At 37.7% G+C, this 22,972-nt stretch overlaps 1 protein-coding gene across 7 annotated transcripts in view; it reads right to left on the bottom strand.

The window, feature by feature from the left end:
- Positions 1-22,972, bottom strand: part of Dtna (dystrobrevin alpha) — a 348,780-nt gene that overhangs the window by 249,432 nt on the left and 76,376 nt on the right. Inside the window, exon 1 of one of the 7 annotated variants that reach the window (XM_078030191.1) lies at positions 1,539-1,650. The exons of 5 other annotated variants lie outside the window; for them this stretch is intronic. The gene's annotated coding sequence lies outside the window, so the exon portion shown is untranslated. Of the gene's footprint in view, positions 1-1,163; positions 1,320-1,538; positions 1,651-22,972 lie in introns of those variants that run through there. One more of the 7 variants, XM_078030192.1, reaches the window with a different exon arrangement.

Below are 22,972 nucleotides of genomic sequence, written 5' to 3' on the forward strand. Positions count from 1 at the left end.
AACGTCCATTTTTTTTTTTTATCTTAAAAGAGTAACTTCTTAGCGAAGTTGAGTGAAAGATCCATATTAAGTCATTCATTGTTTGTACCTAGTTGAGTCAACTTAATTCATTTGAATCTGTTCTCTTTGAGAGTGTAAAAGCTGGTTGGTTACATTTAACAACTGTTTGGCCCCACATTCTGTAATAAGAGCGTCAGCACATTTATTTTCCCCATATAAAGTAGAATTTCCAATTCCCACCATGTACTCTGACTATTATGGACACTATTTATTCAGCAGGAATGCTGTGCAAGTTTGGAAAAGATGTCACTAAGAGCAGAGGGAGCGGTCACTTGACAGAACAAGAAACAAAATCTATACATGGGCAAAACATGAAGAACTCTAGTTTGTCATTCTCTCTTTAATGAAAAAATCCAGAAACACAGCACGGCAAGAGTTAGAATTAGACAACCCATTCCCTCCTCCTCTTCTCTCAAGCTCTCTATAATCAGAACGCCTCCATTCACTTAGCAAACATCAGCTCTTTGGGAAGGGGAACCTGCTTGGAATTAATGAGGTAACACCAAAAAATAACTTCTATTAATAAATTGTTCTCTTCAGTGGAAATTGCTTTTGTATTTTTTTTCTCAGCTGCTTTTTTTTAAAACAGAAAACTTTCTAGTAGCTTCTTATGCACTTGTAGACCACCCTTAAAGCTCACCTTTCCCCTCCCTTTTTTTTTCTTGAAAAATATTTTTTTCATTTTTAATAGGAAGTGTGTAGTAACATACAAGGGAAATAGAGCTCCATCTCACAGTAATACAGTTTCATCCAGTGACATAATGAACACAGTAACATTCCGTGTATGTAGCAACAGAGAACTACTGGTACTGTAACTCAATATCAACACAGGGTTTATAAGGGTTAACAGAGGATAAAAAACTAAGAAGGGTACAGGAAAAACTGTAGTTACAGACCTGCAATGTAAATTTTAAAACTAAACTCATATACTGTATTTCATTCTGCTACACAGCATGCACAATACCAACTATCTCACAAAGGTAAGCAAATTACACACAAAACTACAAAAATCTTCATGATTGGCTTTTCATTCTCACCAATAAAAATTCAGTATTAACCTTCCCAGAGAAAGGATGCACCTTAAAGCCCATCTTTTCACTTACCCTAGAGTGCATACACCATGATCTCTTAAATCCTTTTAATTCCAGTACATCCAGAACTTACATGAATTCTTAGCACATTCACTGGAAGAGCAAATTTTTACCAAATTGCTAATTGCCGCAGAGATCATAACAGAACTCTCTGAAATCCTAGGGACAGATATGAGTTTAAAATCCAGCTCCTAGATCCTGGTGTGCACTGTGTCTATCTTTAACTTGAAAATGATTTGGTTTCACATTCCACTGAAGTCCCACTGGCAGATGCCTTTGGTAAGCTCACCAATGGCAGCCTTTCAAACGCCCTCCCTCACCCCCGCCCTCCAACAGAGCTTCCGCCTTTTGATCTATTGCTGATTTACTCAGCTGTCTTTTTTTTACCTGTCTCTGCGTGGGTAAAAGGAGATGCCTTCGTTGATGGCTATTACAGAAACACTTGGAAGCTGAAAGACCAGCCAGAGGACTCACTGTGCCTCCCCTGCCAGCCCCTCCCCCTACTCACTGCCAGAAACCAACTGACTTCCAAACTTGGCTGCCTGAAAAAGAATGTTCTCTGATTGGCATTCCTGGAAGCAGAAAGCAAGGCAGCTCAAGTTTTGTACTGTTACTCAGCATGAATAACTTCCCAGGTGCACACAATACAAACAAGTAACACTTCTGCATTTTGTTTCATAAGTTTGAGGAGCACTGAGCAGCATTTGGGGGCACTGATGATATTTTTGTTGTAGGACAGTACTGAAGTTCTAATATCCACATATAACCGTACCCCAAATGGCTATGGCTGTTGTTTGTATGTGGTGCTGAGGATCGAACCCGGGCCGCATGCATGCCAGGCGAGCGCGCTACCACTTGAGCCACATCCCCAGCCCCTACTATGGCTGTTGTTTAAAAACTAAATTGGCAAAATTTTGGTGACAAGTTGAGGAAGTGATGGTAAAAGAATTGGGACCCAGCACCATGTTTCCTGCTTCACAGTGTTCTGGAGGACCTACTGTTTCATCTGTGGATTTTCTGTGAGAGAAAAACTTGCTTATGGGAATTGTGGAAAAACTGATTTTAGTTGACCTACACTCCAAACAGCAGGAGGAAGAAATGATCTACCTACCTATTGAATCTTCTTTTTTAGGACTCTTGCAAAACTTTAGTGAGAAGAAAAGAAAAGTGTGTGTGTGTGTGTGTGTGTGTGTGTGTGTGTGTGTGTGTGTGTGAGTGAGAGAGAGAGAGAGAGAGAGAGAGAGAGAGAGAGAGAGAGAGAGAGAGACAGGTGAAGAAGGAGAAGAAGGAGGAGGAGGAGGAAGAGTGAGGAAACTGAATGAATGGAAACTAGGAAAAAGGCACATTTCACCAAGTAGAGTCTGGAAAGAATTAATAATGGAGAGTGCCTTTATATCAGCACTGATAAACCTGTGTTTAACATTTATTTAGTGGTCACTGGGGTCAAAAAGATCTGCAATTTGAAATAATTTACCTCTTTATGTTGATAATAGTAAATTTATTACATGCAATTCAATGGACCACACAGTGTCTTCAAAGCATGATAAGGGCTTTATAATTTTGGTAATTAGACCCATCACAACCCCAAGCATTGCCAACTCTTGGCAACTGTCAGCTGGCTGGGTTCTAGGTGGTGGTGTGGCTGCAGCTGCTCCTTGGGACTTACAGGGACATCTCAAAAATATTCAAAGTCAAATGGTTGACTCCAGAAAGAAAGCTGTTTTTGTTTGTTGCTGGTTTTAAATTTTGTTTTTGATTTTGGTTGTCTTTTACTTGATGTTTTAAAAAGAAAAATTTAAGGGAGGAAGAGAAGAAACATGCCTTATTCTTAGCCTCAAAGTTGATTAGCTTAGGGAAGTGCAGGCTCTAGGCAATGCTGCTCCATAGGAGCATCTGTCATTTTCCATTGGTTAAAATACACATTTCATAGCATTTTCTAAGGGTTGAAATATATTCTTTTCCACAATCATTTTTCATTTTCAATAAACATTTTCAAGTGCTTATTATGTGCTTTTTATGATATTCACAAAAAAGTTAATTAATAATAAATCCATAAAGAAAAGGAAAGAAAGAACCCCACAGGGAGCCCAGAGACCAAGCATCCTTGTCCCTTGTCTGTTTTGCCCTCTATCAGATCACACTCCTTGGCCAGGTTGGTTAAGGAACAGCATCAAAACCCAGAGCATGCAGAGCTGGTGGCAGGTCATCCGGGTCACCTCCGGCACACTGTTCACTTCTGTCTGTCTTTGGGAGAACACAAGCACAAAACTGATACTCAAGAAACGTTTGTTGAAAATAACAACTACCTGTGTAAAAGTTTATATTTCAACCTATGAAAATGGTTATATGTTGGCCCACATTTTAGATAAAAGTAGTTTTCATTTATCTTAATGATTTTAGGAAAAAAAATCTCTCTTCAATCAATGAACCAAGAGATTATATGGAATATATATTCTGTATTAAGCACCTAACTGAAGCCAAAAATAAAAAGGAGATGTTAGGCCTTCTAGTACTTCCCATTAACTCTAAACTGTAACAGTTTTCTTTATTTAATGTCACTGGCCCTTCTTAATAATGCAAACATTCTTTCACCAAGGAGTTTCTCAGGTTCCCAACTTTACCTCTGCTTATGTTTTCATCTGTGCCAATCCTAGAAATTTAGAAACATTTACAACAGTGCTAGGAACATCAGTCCAGATGTTAGCTAAGTGAGTATAATGAATTCCTTTTCTTCCTCCACCCCCCGCCCAACCTTCACAAGGCAATTGATAAGATTTATGATGGTTAGAATTCAGTCTTTAGCATGAGTAGATGTTGTTTTTCTCTTTTATAACCACTAACAGGAGAGTTAGGGTTGATCAGAAAAAATAGCTTCCAGGGCTTCTTTCCAAGGAAAACTGGGCATGTAACAGGCAAATCAGATGCCCTTAATTTATCATGAATGAGCAGCTCAGTTCTCCAGAAAAAGACTGTGTTAGTATAATCCTGGGGATGGCAAATGCTGGTGCAGGCTTCTTGCAGGTCTAAATGAGGGGTGCAAACTCACGTCTTAGCTGATCTGTAAGACATCCATGTGTATAAAAACCCTGGTCACTCAAAAGTAAATGGTCCTGTGAAATATGGCATTTGCAGGTAAATGGATGGAGGTAGAGATATCATGTTAAGCAAAATAATCCAAACCCAAAAAACCAAAGGATGAATGTTTTCTCTGACAAGTGGATACTGATCCATAATGGGGACAGCGTGGGTTAGAGAAGAATGAAGGAACTTTGGATTGGTCAGAGGGGAGTGAGGAGAGGGGGATGTGGGGATATGGGAAGCATGGTGGAATGAGATGGGCATCATTACCCTACATACATGTATGATTAAGGGTGACTCTGCACCATGTACAGCCAGAGGAATGAGAAGTTGTGTTCCATTTGTGAACATGTGTCAAAATGCATTCTACTGTCATATATAGCTAATTAGAACAAATTGAAAAATATTTTACAAACAGTAAATGGTCCTTTCTAATTTTATCCTGCCTACCATCCTTAAGAGACAAACACAAGTGGCATTCTCGAGATTTCACAGTTTTTAATTGTTTACATCTCATTTATTTAAAAAATAATCTATGCAAAAATAAAAATTGTGGGGGAGGATCATAGTTTTATTCAAAAGAAAAATTAAATAAATATAAGTAGTAGTAGATGATTGAAAACTAAAATAGATACTACCCAAGAAAAAGTCTATATATATATATATACGCTTTTTGTATATATACAAAAAGCGTATATACACACACACACACACACACACACACACACACACACGTACATACACTGGTAATTTGCCAAGAAAAAAAGTAAACTATATGAGATGATAGTATGTTAATTTACTTGATAGTAGTCATCATTTCGCTACATATATGTGTATTACTACTTATATGTATATCAAAATACCATGCACACCTCAAATATATACAATAAAAAGAGAAAAGGAAACAGAACTGTGAAATCCTATTAAATGCTAATCAGCTTAAAAACTGGATGAAATGGATACCCTTTGTGGATATCTATTGTGTGAAAATAACCTTCATCAAGGAAAAGGCCATATGTATATATACTAATAAAACATACTAATATTTGGTAGAGAATAATGATAGTTTTAATGACAACGAAATGGCACAGGACAATGTTCAGCTTGAAAATCACCACATACAAGCACCATGATTTCAACTTTATTAGCACATTTGCAGATACAGAGAAAAAAGTTTAAGCTAGAAGGAATCCTATTAAAATGATTTGTAGTATTTGAAATCTTACCCCTGTTTTCTTATTTTCTGTAATGAGGTTATTTTACCTTGATAATTTACACACACACACACACACACACACACACACACCCCTTACAAATATTTATGTAAAAATAAACTCAACTTTTTCTCATACCCTCACTCTCCTCCCTTGTCTTTGAAGAGGCATCTCTATTTCTCTTCTCCAAGTCTTTATTGTGAGTGGGTTTGGAAAGGGGAGCAGAGGGGAATGGAGATGCTCTCTCATGTGGAAAAACACATGGGTTTTAAGAAAGGGCATGGAAGGAAATACCTAAGAAAAAGAACAATTTAAAAGAAATGGTAAGAACTCAGGAAGACACAGTGTGACACTGAATCTGGTACACAGTAGGTGGTGGGGTGGTGGGGCAGACTGGGAACCACCGTCACTTCCATGAGGTGGACTTTGAGGAGAGCAAAATCTAAAGAGGAGATTTAGGATATCTAAAACAGCAAGCCATATCTTTTGTGATTTCTTCTCATGAAACACTGAAGAGAGGTCTTTTCCTTTCAAGACTGAATAGTCAAGTTTGTGTGTGTTTTAGACACTTCATGATATTGAAATAGATCTTAAATCTACAGATACATTCTACTGCATAAATAATTTTGAAAGGTTAGTGCTAATTGTCAGGTTGTTATGGTTCTTAAAATGAGTGTTCTTTGATATAGGTAAGAAATCATTTACCCTCATCTAAATGAGCTTTCTGGATCTTCTTCCTCCACTTGTGTTTCATTTCCTGTATCCCTTTCAGCTCCTGTGAGGCATCTGTTCTCATTTCTTGTGATCACCAATTCATATAAAGTTACCAACCACCCTGGTTTGACTGGAACTGAGGTAATTCATGGGTACAGGATTTTCAAAGCTAAAACCATGAAAGTCTGGACAAGTCAGGACCAGCTGATCATCCTATATATGTAATCTGGAATTTTTGCGGTCATAAGGATGCTAAAGATCAGCCTCTTGTGAATTAGAATATGTTTACCTCATCATGCTCTGAAAATATGAATTTCATAAACCCTGCCCAACCTGGGAAAGCACAACCTCTGATAACCACTGTTGCTCCATTTCTATAATGGGAATAATAATACCACCATGAGTTGTTGCCAACCTCCAGGGAGATATGCATACCAATTCAGATGACATAAGTGTATAAATCTATAACTTATGTCAAGTGTGTTTTACAAAAATTTTATATAAACTTACCTGTAGTTATTTTTCAAAACAGCTTTTAGATGTTTTAGATTGAAAACAATGGGAACATACAGAGGAGGTACAGCACTTCACATGTGGGATAGAGAACTGGAAAGAGAGAGATTGACAGAGGGAAACGATTTTTTTCAGAAGTATCTGCTTTATGATTTGATATCTCCCTAAATGTTTTGTTTTTGAGAGGCTCTATAGCTCCAGGAACAAGCAAAGCAACACATTTGCAAAAGATTTGGATTGTCTTCAGTATGGAATATGGATATTTTAATTTATTTTTTACTTAGGCTGAGGTGGGGGTGTTTTTCCTTTGTGGAACATAATGGCATCCATCTCTAGGATGTGTGACCTGCTCTCAAGCATAGAGAAGTCCTCTGTTGTATCAGCACGAGCCACATCTGATGCCTCTTAAGAAGTAAGGATGAAATCTGGCTTGGGAGCAAAATGAAAATGTATTTAATGTCATTATTTAAAACTTATGTAAATTTTCATAATCCAATATCCAATCCATATTTAAAACCTAGTTGAAAAATTGGTTCAAATCCAAGTTTTTACAGAGGTATCCAGGGATAAAAATAGGGCAGTCCTGTTATGTGTGATAAACTAAAAAGACAGGTGAGAGCCAAACTGGATGGAGTTGGTAGTTATATCCTGCTTATTCATTTGGGAGCAGTTTTTTGTTTGTTTGTTTGTTTTGTTGTTTGTTTTTTTGGTCAGATTAACAGATAGCTATCAACATTTTTCAGACTTGTTTTGCTATGGAATCTTTTGTTCAAAAGCAAATATCTCACTGAAACTTAACAAGGATAAGGAAGGGATAGCTTCTTTTGCAGAAGTCTGAACGTGAGGCTAGTGGCCTGGCCAGATCTGCCAACTCTTTCATTAGGCAACCTCCAGGAATCTAGAAAGCACAGCTTGAGAACCACAGAGCTCTAGTATTCACTTAAAATTTTTTAGCCAGAGCCCAGCACAGTAGTGCATGCCTATAATCCTAGCAACTATGGAGGCTGAGGCAGGAAGATAGCAAGTTCAAAGCCAGCCTCACAATTTAGGGAGGTCCTTGAGCAACTTAGCAACACCCTGCCTCAAAAAAAAAAAAAATAAATAAATAAAAAGAGCTGGGGTTCAGTGGTTGAACACCCTTGGGTTTAATCCCTGGCACCAGAGAAAAAAAAGAGCTGGTACATATTAATAAAAACTCATGCAGATATTTTTAAAAAGCCAGAGAGTTAGAAAGTTTAAAAGACAGTGCCAGCTGCCCCTCAACACCTTCGAATCCAGACACAACATCTTCAGTTCTCAACTGTTAATTATGATGATGATTCTATGCTCCTAAATGATACTCTCATACACCTCCTTGTTTATTTTTCAAAAGTGGTTATTATCTTTCATCTCTGTCTATGGAAGACAGGGATTCAACTACTACACACTTCATCTAGTGTGTGAACCTCTCAACCTTGCTCGTTCTGTTCCTTCCTCCCTCTGTCCTTTTCTAATTCTCACATTACACACACACACACACCCTCACACACACAGATACAAAGAACACACAAAGCATGTGCATGCATGCTCACACACATACACACTCCTCTTCCCTCAATCTTCCCAATTTAATTTCACAATAGTTTTAGATGAAGCACTAATCAGTGGTTACATATTTTGGTTTTGTATATGTTATTCAGATGTAAGTCACATGGGTTCTGCTTATATTTCTTTTAGGTTTTTCTTTTTCCTGACATTGGTTGAGTCACATTTTGTTTGCTGAATTTCCTATCTGCTCATCATTACATCTTCTCAAACCATCCAATATAATATGCGCCATTTCTGGTAATATCGTCAATTATTCTTTTCTCCCACACCCTATTCTTTGGTGGCCATCTTGCTATTGAGCTGCCATCCTGTGACAGCTGGAGAGACACCCTTGTCTTTCTGTATTATTGAGTTCTTTGCCTGGGTTTTTTGCTTTCCTCTTTTGTGATGGACTCCCTTATGGATGGATAAGAGAAGATACCTTCTCATAGCTTCCTGAGAAAGATGTCTGGGACAAATGAATTTTGGGAGAGCTTATATGCTTAGAAATATTTATCTTACATTAATGGTTAGTTTGACTAGACACAGAACTTATTGTTCAGAAATACTTTTCCCTCATATGGGAAAAATAACTTTTAATGCTCAATTGCACAGCAGAATAACTATGGTTGACCCCAATTAATTACATATTTCAAAATAGGTGATTTTGAACGTTCCCAACATAAAGAAACGATAAAAGCTCAAAGTAATGGGTATATACATTACCTTGACATCATCATTACATATTGTATACATGTATTGAAATTTCACACTCTGCCTTGTCAATATGTACAATTGCTGTGTCACTTAAACATAAACTTCCCCCACCTCCCAAAAAAGATTTTTCCTGCAAAAATTCCAAGAAATTTACTGTCTTTTAGTTTCTCATGTTATTGAAAAGGTTTTGTTTCCTGATGCCTTTTATTTGAATTTCCATCCTTCTTCTTCCCTCTGTCCTGCTCGCTCCATCTCATTTTCTTTTCCACATCTGGAAAAACTTATTATTTCCTCTCTGGCCCTGGTATTCTTCTACCTCAGGACAATATATCTTCATGCGATATCCCTTCTATTCTTCACCTGCTGATTATGTTTGAAACTGAAGGAACTTTAACTCATTCTTCTATTTGTGGGAAATTTTGAATATAAAATTATACATATATAAACATATGTTTATAAGATATATCAAATTTATATTTATATATATATAATTTTATATATAAATAAAGTCAATTTCTGACTTCTATTTCCTCTCTTCTTTCATTCTGAAACTGAACTCCTTTCAGTTCCTTTCAATTGAATAACACACCCCCTTAGACGGGTACTTGTTCTTCTCTTTCCTGTTCTATTCATCTTTTTGCTGTCATTACCTTTCTAGAAGAATTTCTCATGTCTCTTCAGTTGACAATTTCTGCTGACATGCTTTTAATTTCTAAGAATTTTATTTGTCTCTAAATGTTCCTTTTTCATCACATCATGTTTAGTTTCATGGATACAATTTATTTTCTGTAAGAACATAAACTTCAGCTTTTTTTTCACCTGCTCCCTGCAGAGTCTGTGTTTCCTCCAATTTTTGGAGTTTGTGTACTTGTTTAAGACTCTTTATATGGGAGACTTTCCTCCATATCTGGAATTCCATAGCTGTCTGCTCAAGCAACATATTATGGACTAGAGGATATGACTATTCAAACATTAGACAAAGCTGAGCTGTTTTGCTGAAGAACCCTTGAGAGTAACTAGGTTTCTACTGGGTATTCAGATCCTACAGAGAGGTGCACTCCCCTGTTTGCCTACGTGTACACATGCTGAAGTGCTGGTGTCTGGGGGCTGAGCTGATAAAACATTTTGAAGGAAGGGAGAGCTGGTTTCTATTCAGCGTGTGGATTTTCACCAAGTCTCAGAGAGCTCAGTACTTCATTTCACCCCCACCTGCTGCTCTGTTCCTGTCTTGATGCTCTTGAGCCTGAGCCTGAGCTTGCTGACCTTGAGCTTCTCTAGTGAAGTACTGCAGAGAGTAGTCCTCTACCTGAAGGCTGAGGTCATGGCCAGGCTGCACAGATAGAGGAGGAGATCTGGGAGTCCAATTGCTCTGTTTAAGAGGTTCAACCAGTCCTGATTTTAGTTCCAAGTCCCTCCTCTAGCTTCAACAAAGGCCTTTGCTGCTGTCTTGCATGTGTCCAGGGTTCTCTAGGGAGCCTTGTCTGCTTCCTGGTAGGATCTCCCCTGTAGACACCTTGCTGTCACATCTCTGCTCCACTGAATCAAGTACAACTCACCGATCCCCTTTTCATTTCCAAAAAAATGTCAACAGATCTCTGCTGCTGTTTTCTCTCTTTGAATTTTTTTCCACTGAATTTAAAAAAAGAATTGTCAATATAGGGGTTGCTTAGGGAGGAAGCGGGTGGAGCTGAGCAAGTATTTCATCCACCACTTTAATTATAATTCTCTGCCTTACTCCTTAGCACTATTCTAACAAAGGAAGGAATTCTCATAGTGTCCCTCTGAAAGATCTGGCCAAATTCAGCATGTGTGTGTGTGTGTGTGTGTGTGTGTGTGTGTGTGTATGTGCACGCATGTGTGTAAGGGGCAACATGATATTTCATATTTCTCCATAAGTAATTCAATGTTAAATGAAAGCTAAATCCCATCAAGGCATATAATTAACTATATAAGACACAGTGAAGAATAACATTCAATTAAAATAAAGAGATCTTTTTTTTTTAGAAGTTACTTGTGGCCCCTTATATTAAAACTTTCATCATATGTCTGTGGAATTAAATATCTGAACATATATAATTATAAATAATTCCTTCATGTGCAAAAACTGTATACCTTAAAAAGTGAAAATGCATTTCTTTTGTAACTGAAGTTCCCCATAGACTATAAATTAAACCACAATCTAGTCAAGACAAGTAAAATTTTCTTGGCAGTCATTTTGTGCTTTCTTTTTTATTGGAAGGCAATGAAAAATCAGATAGTAAAGTTATTTCCCCTTTAAGTTATCACAGTCAATTGCATATGGGCCACATTTGTGAATTTTGTTATTTGAGGCAAGCTGTGTCTTGAATCAATTTATAGGCTAAGTTTGCTCCTTATGTCAATCTGAAGGCATCGAATTTCTAGAAAACACATTGTACCCTGTTTCTTCCAGAGCATCCCATTAATATTGAAGCTCTAGAAAGATGTATACATTCTGTGTTTCTGCAGCTGTAAAACTTGGCCTTGGGCAAAGGGCCAAAGGGCATCCTTAGCATCTTGTATTTTGCTTCCACATTTCCTCTCTCTTTGGAAACTGCTCACCTATTTGTGAAATATTGTTTCTTTCTATCAGTACTGCCCTTAGTCCTAGCCAAAGGGAATGGGAAGATGGAGGGATGGGGCATGCTTTTGGTTTCACACCTTAGAAGGCTGTACTTCACTAGTCTTCCTCTGCTTATATCTTTCCCCAGAGAGTAATGAGTTAGAAAATCCAGAGGCCCCTTCCATACTTGGTGTTGAGTGCTTGGGACTCTAGAGTTTCCTTTCCCAAAAGTCCTAAGATGTTTGCAGGTCAGTTCTCCCAAGGTGGACCTGATTCTGGCATGCACAGCTGGAGCCTTAGGGGTGGTGAACTGTGCTTGTCTGTGGGATGTGGATACAGAGATAATGAATCAAGCTTGGAATAGTGTGATGAGGAGTTCATACACACATGTCAAGCCCTTTCAGACAGAAGACAGAACTAGGGGTGGGAACAGAAGGCAGAGTGTCATCTTTCTTGGACTTGCCACATGGAGAATTTCAATTTGAACTTGGTCTTCAAAGTTATTATGAAGATACATTTATCAATATAGGAAAACATTTGATTCAATGATTTTCAAGTCTGATTTATAATTCTTAAATACTTAGACATATTTTCTATGTGTCCCCATTTGTACTCCAGACCCAGGTCCTACAAATCCTAGCATCAGGCCTGGCAACCACCACATGGCCCTTCTATTTACACTGCAGAGCCCAAAAGGCAACTGGGTACAGTTCAATGTTTTCTCTACATAAATTATCTGTCTTGAACAACAGGTGAGCCTCTTAATGCATCAGAGAGCTCAAGACCCCCCCAGAAGCTAAATTTATTAATTTCCAAAATGGGATTAACCTCTCATGGTAGAGAGGACTCTCTAGTTCTTGTCACTCCTGGGGACACCATTAATGAAGACGTGGGTAAAGACAACTGGCCCAACTGGCAAACTTTTAATGACTACAAGTGGGAGAGTGTTACAAATTATAATCCTGCGGTCCCCCTGCTCCACCACAGAAAGGATGCATACCTTCCTGCCAACACCTTCCTATAGTCCCTTACTGAGTAATGGGGGTGGTTGATACAGGCTGAGGGAGGGCAGGAAAGCTGATGTCAATCCCTACAGGTGCATAGACCTTCACTTGGCACACTGTGGAAGCTCTCCAAAGGCAGAGGGAGATATCATGAAGGCTGGACAGCAGAAGAAGGAGAGATCTGTTGGCATCTAGGCTCTAGGCATCAAGACATCTCTGAAGCATGGGCAATCCTTAAATGGAAAGTCCTAGTCCTCCCTCAATACCTCTAAAGCTATTGGTGAACCAGATTTAACTAAAGCTACAGCAAAGCTCAGAAACAGATCTAGTGACCATCAGAATAACCCAGTCCCTCTGGCTTCCCCCCCAACATACACACATTGACATCTTGATAGAGGAAAGGGTGAGCCCTTTTCTGGGGGTAAAAATTACTGACCACTATGGTTTTACCATGAAGACTGATATCTAGTAAAAATTGTAAAACACACAAAGCAGACAAAATGTGACTCCTAGATAGAAATAAAACAATAGACGCCAACTCACAGATGGCCAAATGTTGGACTTAGTAGACAGAGATTTAAAAATAAACTACGGTAAACATGCTAAAGAGATAGAACGAGTGAGTGGGAAGAAGGCACTAAGAGTTGGGGAGTTTCAACAGAGGTATGAGCACTTGGAAAAAGACGAAAATGAAAATGGTAAAAGAAAATTATGTGTCACAAATGATGGATTCATTCAGTGGGCTGACCAGCAGAATGAATCAGCGGAAGAAAGAATCAATAAAATTTAAGACAGGTCAATAACATCATCCAGACTGAAACAGAGGGGGAGAGAGTGAAGAAGACCTGTAACTATGACACAATATCTAATGTTCTAATGTGTGTCATTAGAGTTTCAGAAGAACACAAAGGAGAGATGGGACAGAGAAATATTTGAAGAGATTACTGGTGAGCATTTTTCAAAATTGACAAAAGACGTCAATTTCATATACCCCGATATGAAAAACAACAAAACAAAACGGAATGAAACCCAAGTGGAATAAAAGCAAACACAAACCAAGCACATAAAACTACCACCAACAGTGAGGAGACACTGAAGCATTTTATAATTAAACTGCTGGGACAAAAAGACACATATTAAATCTTTAAAGCAGAGGGGAAAGTTTTACATATAGGGAATAACTTGGAGAATGAGCCTAGATTTTTCATGTGAAATGCTGGATGTCTGAAGGCAACACAATGATTTCTGCCTGTATTGAAGGAAGACTCTTCTTAACACAGAATTCCACATTCAGGAAAAAAATAAATCTGCCCACAGGAGGGTGAAATAAGACAAGGAAACATCGAGAAGGGAAAGGAAGTTTTCTAAGGTAAAGGGAAAAGACTTTTGATAGAAGCCTGGATCTACATGCAGGAATAAAGAAAAACATGAGACAGGACAAATGGATAATTATCTGAGTAAACATAAAAGATATTTAAAAAGTCATTATCTACCCACCTATGCACCTACCCTTGCACCTATCTACTTACCTATAATCGTCTACCTACCTGTCTATATTTTTCAAAATAATGATTATTTAAAGCAAAAATAGTGACATATTTTGTGTTCTTTACCTGTGAATAAATATAATCAATGCAGAGGACAAAGGCCAGAAAGTGAGTAAATAGAATTAGACTTTTTTTTATGGTTCTTAGACTAATATTTTAGTAATATTATTTAAAGGTAAAGAATGATAAAAGTGCATATTGTGTAATCTCAAGACACGGCTACTGAAAAAAATATTTCTTTGAAGTATAGTTTAAAAAAGTCAATAGAGTAGATGAAAGAGAAGGCTAAAATATTTAATTAGTTTAAAAGAAGGCAAACAAACAAGGATCACAGGAGCAAAGAACAAACGAGATTAATAGAAAACGATTACAAAAAGGTTAGACTTAAATGTAACAATAGCACATGTTATATTAAATGTAAATATATTAAATATGGCATTATCAAGTTGAATTGAAAAATCAAAACTAAATTATATGCTTTTTGTAAGAAATATGGCTTAAATTTTAAAAAAATGCAGATTGGTTGGAAGTAAAAGAATGAGAAAGGATATATCCTATAAAATATTAGGTGAACATTTGAAACATAGTAGACTTCAAAACAAGATACATTATCAGAGATAAAAAGGAACAATTTACAGTGATATATGGGTCAATTTATCAAGAAGACATAAAACTAAAAGCAAAGCTTGAAAATATAAGAAGCAAAAATGGACATGTTATAGGGAGAATATACAAATCCATAATGATTTAAAGATAAGCAGAAACCCTTTTAAGGTCTTTTATGCCCCCCCCCCCACACACACCCCTACTAACCACTGATAATCTGGAAGCACAGTGTGTTTTGGGAAATGTTCTTTGGGACCTGTCAAGGCAGGATGCTTCTCTAGGTACCTAGAAGTCTGATAGTGAGAAGGGAGACAGTCTCAGCAGAGTTTTCTGACAGCCAATCAGCTTGGAAGGTCCACAGTTAGGACAAGACATGCACCATGTATCCCTTAAAGGCTTCCACAGGGAACAAGTCATAAACAGCCTTACCCATTTTCCCTGGGGATCATTACAGACATTACCAATTTCTTGTGTTCCATAATGAGACAGGTGAGGAAAAATGTGTTCATATCCTTATTCCCTTTTCAATCAACTTTTGTATTGCTGTGACCAAAATACCCCAAAGTCTCATGGCTCCAGAGGTTCAGTCCATGGTCAGCTGACACCATGGCTCTGGGTCTAAGATGAAGCAGAATATTATGGTGGAAGAGCATGGTGGAGGAAAGATGAGCAGTTCATACAGTCAGGAAAAGGGGCAAGGTAGGGGGGACAGACAGACAGACAGATGGGGCTATCTGCTGGCCAGGGGCAAAATATAAACCCCAAAGGCATACCCTCAGTGACTTATTTCCTCCCGTCACACCCTACCTGTCTGTAGTTATTACCTAGTGCAATAGTCCTTTCAAATTATTAATCCATCAAATGGATCAATCCACTGATTAGTTTATAGCTCTCATAGTTTAGTTATAATACCTGTGAACATTTCTTCATTGTCTCACACTGGGGTTTTCAGGGGACACCTTATATCTAAACTATAACAGCCCCCCTGTGTGCTGGTTTGTCTTGATTGCCAATAGCTGGACTTGGGCTCCAAGTGGATTATTCTCGGTTCCCTGTAGTCTATTGTGGCCATGGATTACTGACGATCTGAAGCAGTTCTGTGGCAGCCACTTGTGCCACAGAGGCCACACACTAGGCACACAGCTTTATCATAGCTTACTCTGGCAGTTCTATGCAAGGCTGTGAGCCCTGTGCCTGCAGGTGTGAGCCAATCTTGGATTCTGAGATTTTCCTAGAGAGGTGGAGCCATGGGCAGCTTCATGCAGCTAACTATAGAGGAAAAAAGCTTCAAAAATTGTTTTCTGGGGCTCAGGATGTGGCTCAAGTGGTAGCACGCTCACCTGGCATGCATGAGGCACTGGGTTCGATCCTCAGCACCACATTAAAAAAAAAAAAAGATTGTGTCCACCTAAAAACTAAAAAGTAAGTATTAAAACAAATTGTTTTCTGCCTGAGATGAAGAAGACATTAAAATTTCTGATAGGCTCTGGAATTTAGCACTGGGGAACTATTTGCTGGAGGCCAGACTTGAAACAAAGTTATTTAAGGTACCAAGGCTGGAGACATAAATAGGCCCTTTTCTTTATTGGAGTTAAAACACAATGGAATACTACTCATCATTAAAAGAAAATAAAAATCATGGCATTTGCAGGTAAATGGATGGAGTTGGAGAATATAAGGCTAAGTGAAGTTAGCCAATCCCAAAAAAACAAATGCCAAATGTTTTCTCTGATATAAGGAGGCTGATTCATAATGGGGTTGGGCAGAGGGAACACGGGAGGATTAAATGAACTCTAGATAGAGCAAAGGGGAGGGAGGGGAAGGTAGGGGACATGGAGGTAGGGAAGATGGTGGAATGAGATGGACATCATTACCCTAGGTACATATATGAAGACACAAATGGTGTGATTTGACTTTCGGTATAACCAGAGATATGAAAGATTGTGCTCTATATGTATAATATGAATTGTAATGCATTCTGCTGTCATACATAACAAATTAGATTAAAAATTTTTTAAAAAGATTAATATGGGAAATATAAATATACAGAAGAACATGATTGTGAAAATAAGGGTAAAACATTATATATAATATATATAATATATATCATATATAAAAATATATATATATCATATATAAAAATATATACAGGATCTGACACAAGAAAGAGTAAAGAGTGAGTTTTATAAATACAGGATCAGACAGAGGCAGAGTAACTCTGAGACCTATGAATATATATATTTTTTAAATATGGGGACAATTGAATAAATCCTATATAGGATATTGTGTGATATGTATGCAAATTTAACATAAAAGATAGAAAATAAATATAAAAAACCCTCTTAAAAAAACAGACTTGCTCGGAAAACCAAAAGTGTGGAGGAAAAATTTAAATACACAGATCAGAACTGGGTGATAACTGATTTTATAAGAATGTAACACAGTTACTGAAGTATAAATCAAATCCCTCCAAGTCCAAATGGCTCAAACCAAACTGATCTTGGAATTTATGTCAGAAGAGTAAAATGCAACTATAGATACTACTGAAGAAAAGTTTTTCAAAAGTAAAAATTCCATTCTTTAGGAAAACAGAAAAATTCCTGGAGATTGATGATAAAAGGATGGAAGAAAGATGGGGAAAAGAGGGTTGAAAGCTCAAGAGCATCTTTGGAAAATATTGTATAGGAGAAGGGTCATCAGAACTAGAGTCTGATTAAATACTTGTCGAAGATTACCAATTCTGTTTGCTGTCATTAGAGATGATAGGAATGATGGTGACTAGTAGCTGGGTATAATAAAAGGGTCTGAAGTTGGACACCACCTAGATGAGGAGCTTTAAAGAATCAATCAAAAAGTAATTAGACAATTCGTAAATTGGCTGAAGAAGATAGAAGAGCTTACATATTATATTAAAACTCTCCAAAGTAAGGGAGCATCGTTAGAAATGCAAAGATGGAAAATGGAGTTCAAAAGCTTGACAAAAAACTAATGATAGAAGTGTATCAAAAAAATGAAAGGAAATCTCTCATGAAATTAACTAGAGAAGAGAGGGTTTAGAGTAAAAGAGGAAATGTTTCACAGTGGATGAAAATATCAGCCATGCCCCTGAAGGGCTGGATACCTATGAAAAATTATTTCCTTTTCATTGTACTCTTTAAGTAGTAAAAGCAATATATTATGATTTGATCAGCTGGACCATTATAACATTAAGAAAAACTTAAATGAACCATGCAACAAACAGACACTTTTCAAACTTAAAGGTCAAACTCAGTTTGCCAAAACCTTTATTCTCTTATAGTTTAAGAATAACTAGGTATACCGATGCATGACTGTAAGCCCAGCAGCTCGGGAGGCTGAGGCAGGAGGATCATGAATTCAAAGCCAGCCTCAGCAATTTAGAGAGGCCCTAAGCAACTTAATGATACCCTGTCTCTAAATAAAATATAAAATATAAAAAGGGTTGGGGATGTACCCAGTGGGTAAGCACCCCTGGGTTCAATTCCTACTACCTCCCCAAAAAGATAAAAATAAAAAAAGAATACAGTTGAAGTGTATTTATGTTAAATTTTATTTGCTTTAAAAAAGGAAGCTTATATATGCAATCTAAAAAACTTGAACTCACAGGGCTGGGGTTCTAGCCTGTCAGCGGTAGAGTGCTCACCTAGCACAGGTAAGGCACTGGGTTCTATCCTCAGCACCACATAAAAAATGAAATAAAGATATTGTGTGTACCTACAACTAAAAAATAAATATTTTTTTAAAATTGAACTTACAGGAGCAGAGAGTACATGGTGGTTACTACTGGATGGGTAATGGGTGGGTGGGTAGACATTAAGGAGACAGTGATCAAAGGATAGGAAATCTCAGACAGGAGAAATAAATTCAAGAAATTTAATATACAACATGGTAACTATAGATAATAACAATGCACTATATTTTGAAAACTACAAGAGTGGATTTTAAGTGTTTTCACCATAGAGAATAAGTGAGGTCTTGCATATGTTAATTATCTCGATAAACCATTCCACAAAACATCATGTTGTACATGATACAATTTGTACTCATCAATTAAGAAATTAAAAAAGGAACCTCCTCTTTATCCAGCCCTTTCCTTGCCTTCCTGGGGGCTGGTGGTAATGGCATACAGAGTGTGCCTGTGTGTGGCCATGCCTCCACAAAATGTGCCATAGACAAAATGCATTTTCTTCAACACTTCCTTGGAAGAGATCTTAAAATTAGCATTTTCGGCATTTATTTGAATGTTTGAATAGATTGCTGGTGGTAGTGGAATGGAAGAGCAGGGAGGGAGGCTGTGATATTTTTAAGAGAAATTTTTTTTTTTTTTAATTTCCTTAGAGTCCTAAAATTATGTCACATAGCTAGCTCTCTACCTACCAAGCCTTTCTCAAACATGATTTGGGCTGTCCCGTACAACCTTTGAAACACAGTAATGAGAGGGAAAAACGAAAGCAGAATTATAGAAGGTGAACAGCAGTTTCTGGGTGTGAAGTCAATGGTACACTCAGTGAGGGAGCAGGTAGTGTCTACTGAATGCCGGGGAGCTTTGTATATGTTACTCCACTTTGTATCTATTAGTTCTTTATCTTCCTGTGGGTTAGGAATTATTTTCATTTCATAGATTTAAAAAAGGAAGCATCAGAGAGATTAAATTACTTGCCTAGGATTGATAACTAAAGGTCCATAAATTCCATCTTACATCTGTGTGATTCCAAAGCCTTCTATTCTTTCCACTGCATTTAGGAGTAAAGAAAGAAGACACCTTTCCAAAAGAGATGAGCCACCCAGCAGTAATGCTTGAAATCTTGAAGGCTTGATGCTGTTCCACTACAAAGTAAATGTGGGATGAGATGGCAGAAGGAAGGACACTCCTTATTAACTGAGAGGGGAATTGGTGAGCCTGTACCTAACTTACACTGCAGAAGCCAAGAGGGAAATGACAATGAATCTAAAGGAGCAGCTCAGAGATATAATCTAGTTGATTTCCTAACCTCACTGGAGGCTGTAGAAAATACGCAGTGGTAGCGTTGGACTCCCTGGATTCACACGTCACTTCTGCTGGGTCTTGCAGCCAGTCACAACCTCTTAAACCTATTTCTTATCTATGAAAAGGATGACAATAGGCAGAGTGCAGGGGTGCACAACTATAATCCTAGTGACTTGAGAGGCTGAGGCAAGAGGATCACAAGTTGAACTTGTTGACGCCACCCAAAGCAACTTACTGAGACCCTAAACAACTTAGCAAGACCCTGTCTCAACATAAAAAATAGAAAAGGCTGAGAATGTTGCTCACTGGTAAAGTGCCCTTGGGTTCAGTCCCTGGTATCAAAATAACAACAAGAACAACAAGAAAAACCACCAAGATAATAGTCCCCTCACCAAGGAGCTTTTATAAGCACACTTACTATATGTAAAACACTTGGAAAATTTGCTTAGCAATTAGCAAGCTCAATTAGTTACTATCATCATTATCATTATCATCATTATCATTGCTGACAGTAAATATGTGAATCTTAAGTATTGTCATTTAATACTCATCTTCTCCAACAGCCAAAGGTCTAAGGAATGGAAAGAAAAAGCCAGTGTGAATTACCCAGGGAGCATTTAAAATAACAATGACTACACCAGTTGAATCAGAATACCTAGCATGAGATCTGAGCATCTGTTTGTTTAAAAAGTCCCCCTAGATTCTAATGTGCAGTCATAGTAGAGAACTTTTACTATCTTTTGTTTTTTTAATGCCAATCTTTCTTATCAGGATTGAGTTTAAACTAATTAGTTTGGTCTAGGTATATATCATGTATATATCATGTCTCAAATACCTGATTAAATTTTCACACTATTTCAGGAGTTTGCACAAATGTATTTTATTTTACACAAAGTTATTGATCCTCCACACTCGCTGCAAGTTTTTACAATACAAAGAAAACATGAGCTCTGTGCTACCAAAATTTATAGAAGAAAATCTGATATCAAATGTAACAATTGCTCCATAACATCAACCATACCCTGTTTCTTTTGTACAGTGAATCTGTGTTTGTATGTGCATTTGTGCATGTGTGTACAGGTATGTGTAAATGTGTATGTATAAATATATATATCTACACATATACAATATTTATATGTAGATATATATAAATAGATATATATCTATAATATATATACATAAACACACACACATACACACACACAGGATAAACCTATTACTTAACTTGTTTTGGAAGGGGGTAGGTTGAATAAAGCAACCAGCTGTGCTATAAAACTCACAAAGAAGGAATGCCCCTGAGCAGGACTCCTTTGTGGAAACTTAGAGCTAGGGTTGTGATCTGTTTCATTAATTCAAAGTTACAACAGGATAGAACTCTTGCTAACATCAAAGCAGACAGACACCTATGAGGAGCAACACAGATTATCCAGTGAATATGTGGCTCTTCAGGCTCCTTTAACTGAATGTAGGGTGGACCCTTCACAACTGATTAAGTCAGGTCTCTTCCTGGATAAGAGTACCTGGAAGTCCAGAGGGGGAAGCCGGGCAAAGTGGAGGGGACCTGTGGAATTTGTGGTCATGGTTTTCAACACTGGTAACATTTTAGGAGCTCAGACAAGATTTAAAATTAAATAGTCATGCCTGGGTCTCTTACCCAGAGATGCCCATGTAACAGTTCTTAAATGGGGCATAGGTTTGGGTGGTCTTGCTGGCTAAGAACCACTGATGTATTGCAAAGAACAAGACTTTGTAGGCAGTCAATCATAGGTTTGAACTTTTTGCTGTTGTCTTCAGTGGATGGGAGGAACTTAAGCCTCAACGTCCTCATCTGTAAACAGAACTTAACACAACCTGGCAAGGCTGTGACAAAGACAGTGGCACTGCATGTACACTAAGTTCTAGGCATAATGAATGGTAAATATTCAGTGATTACAAAGCACTCCACCACTTTCTTGCACATTTCTCTTTCCTTTTTAAGAAGCCTCTGGTCCTCCTCTGCAGCCTGTTCAAAGATTCCACTCTAGCATCCTCGTACGGTGATGCCTTCCATAGAGGTATGCCATATTTTAATCTTCCTGAGCAACCCCCCCCATTTCAACTCTATCTAGTGCAAAGGATTCTAAATTATTGGAACCCCCTGAAGGTCTTTTAAAAACACTACCCAATCCCTACCACTAGCATTTTCAGATTTGTAATCCTAGTTGCCAATATAATTTCTCCAATGTAGAGCAATGCAGATCTGTGTAAGGGCTTCAAAAATGTTTATGAAATATTTGGAATAAAATAGAAGCCAGGGATAAGAAAAAATATGCAGTAAGCATTTGGTAATTCAGTTATCCATTATTCTTTCAATAAACGTTCCCAGACTCTTGATCTATGCTACGTTTTGGGTAGAAAAAAGCAATTAAGACTCTGTCCTTGCTTTCAGTATAACTAAGAGACTGAAATTAAAAGCCATTCCTTCCCTCCTTTACTCATTCACTTTTTATTGAGTGAATATAATGCAGCTGGGGATATTTTGAGTGACAGTGATACAGGTGTGAACAAAACCCACAAAAGGGTCCATGCTCAGGGGTCTTAGATTCTAGCAGGGGCATTGGATATGTTTTATGATAACATAAACACAGGGTGGTCTGGGAATTTAGTTAGAGAAACCAAAGTTCCATATGGGGATGGATATCTTAGAAGAAGAAGGAAGAAGTGATTTGTGGAAAAATATTCTGGGGAGAAGATGGAAGAAGTAATTCTTAAAGAACAAGGATTTAGCCAAGAAGTTGAGAAAGCACAAAGATAAACTTTGAAAGAAATAATAATCAATGGAGTACTTTATGATAATACACAGGGGAAATGTAGGCCAGAGAAATAAAGAAAAACACAAGACGGAAGAGAATGAAGAAAGGAAATCTGGATAAAAAGTAAAGACTAGTGACACAAGGGAGATTTGGGGGAAGTGAGACAAACCCTCAACAGAAGCATTTCCATGGTCTAGATATGGTCTGAGTGTGTCCCTCAAGGGTTCATATATTGGAGACTGTGTCCTTATCCAGGTGATTTTGGGAAGGTGGACTTCTAAGAGGTGGGGACTAGTGATAGGTCCTAAGGTCATTGGAGGCTCTGTCTTCTGAAGGGATTAAGATTGTTTTTGTAGGATCCTGAGCTAGCTCCTAAGAGAACAAATTATAAAAGTGATCCTTATTGTTAAACTCTCTGGCTTTCTATCTGGCAACATGATCTTTTTTTCTCATCCACACTGCTGTTACTGTGACACCACCAGTC

Source organism: Ictidomys tridecemlineatus, chromosome 13, assembly GCF_052094955.1.
Source record: "Ictidomys tridecemlineatus isolate mIctTri1 chromosome 13, mIctTri1.hap1, whole genome shotgun sequence".
Classification (NCBI taxonomy): domain Eukaryota; kingdom Metazoa; phylum Chordata; class Mammalia; order Rodentia; family Sciuridae; genus Ictidomys; species Ictidomys tridecemlineatus.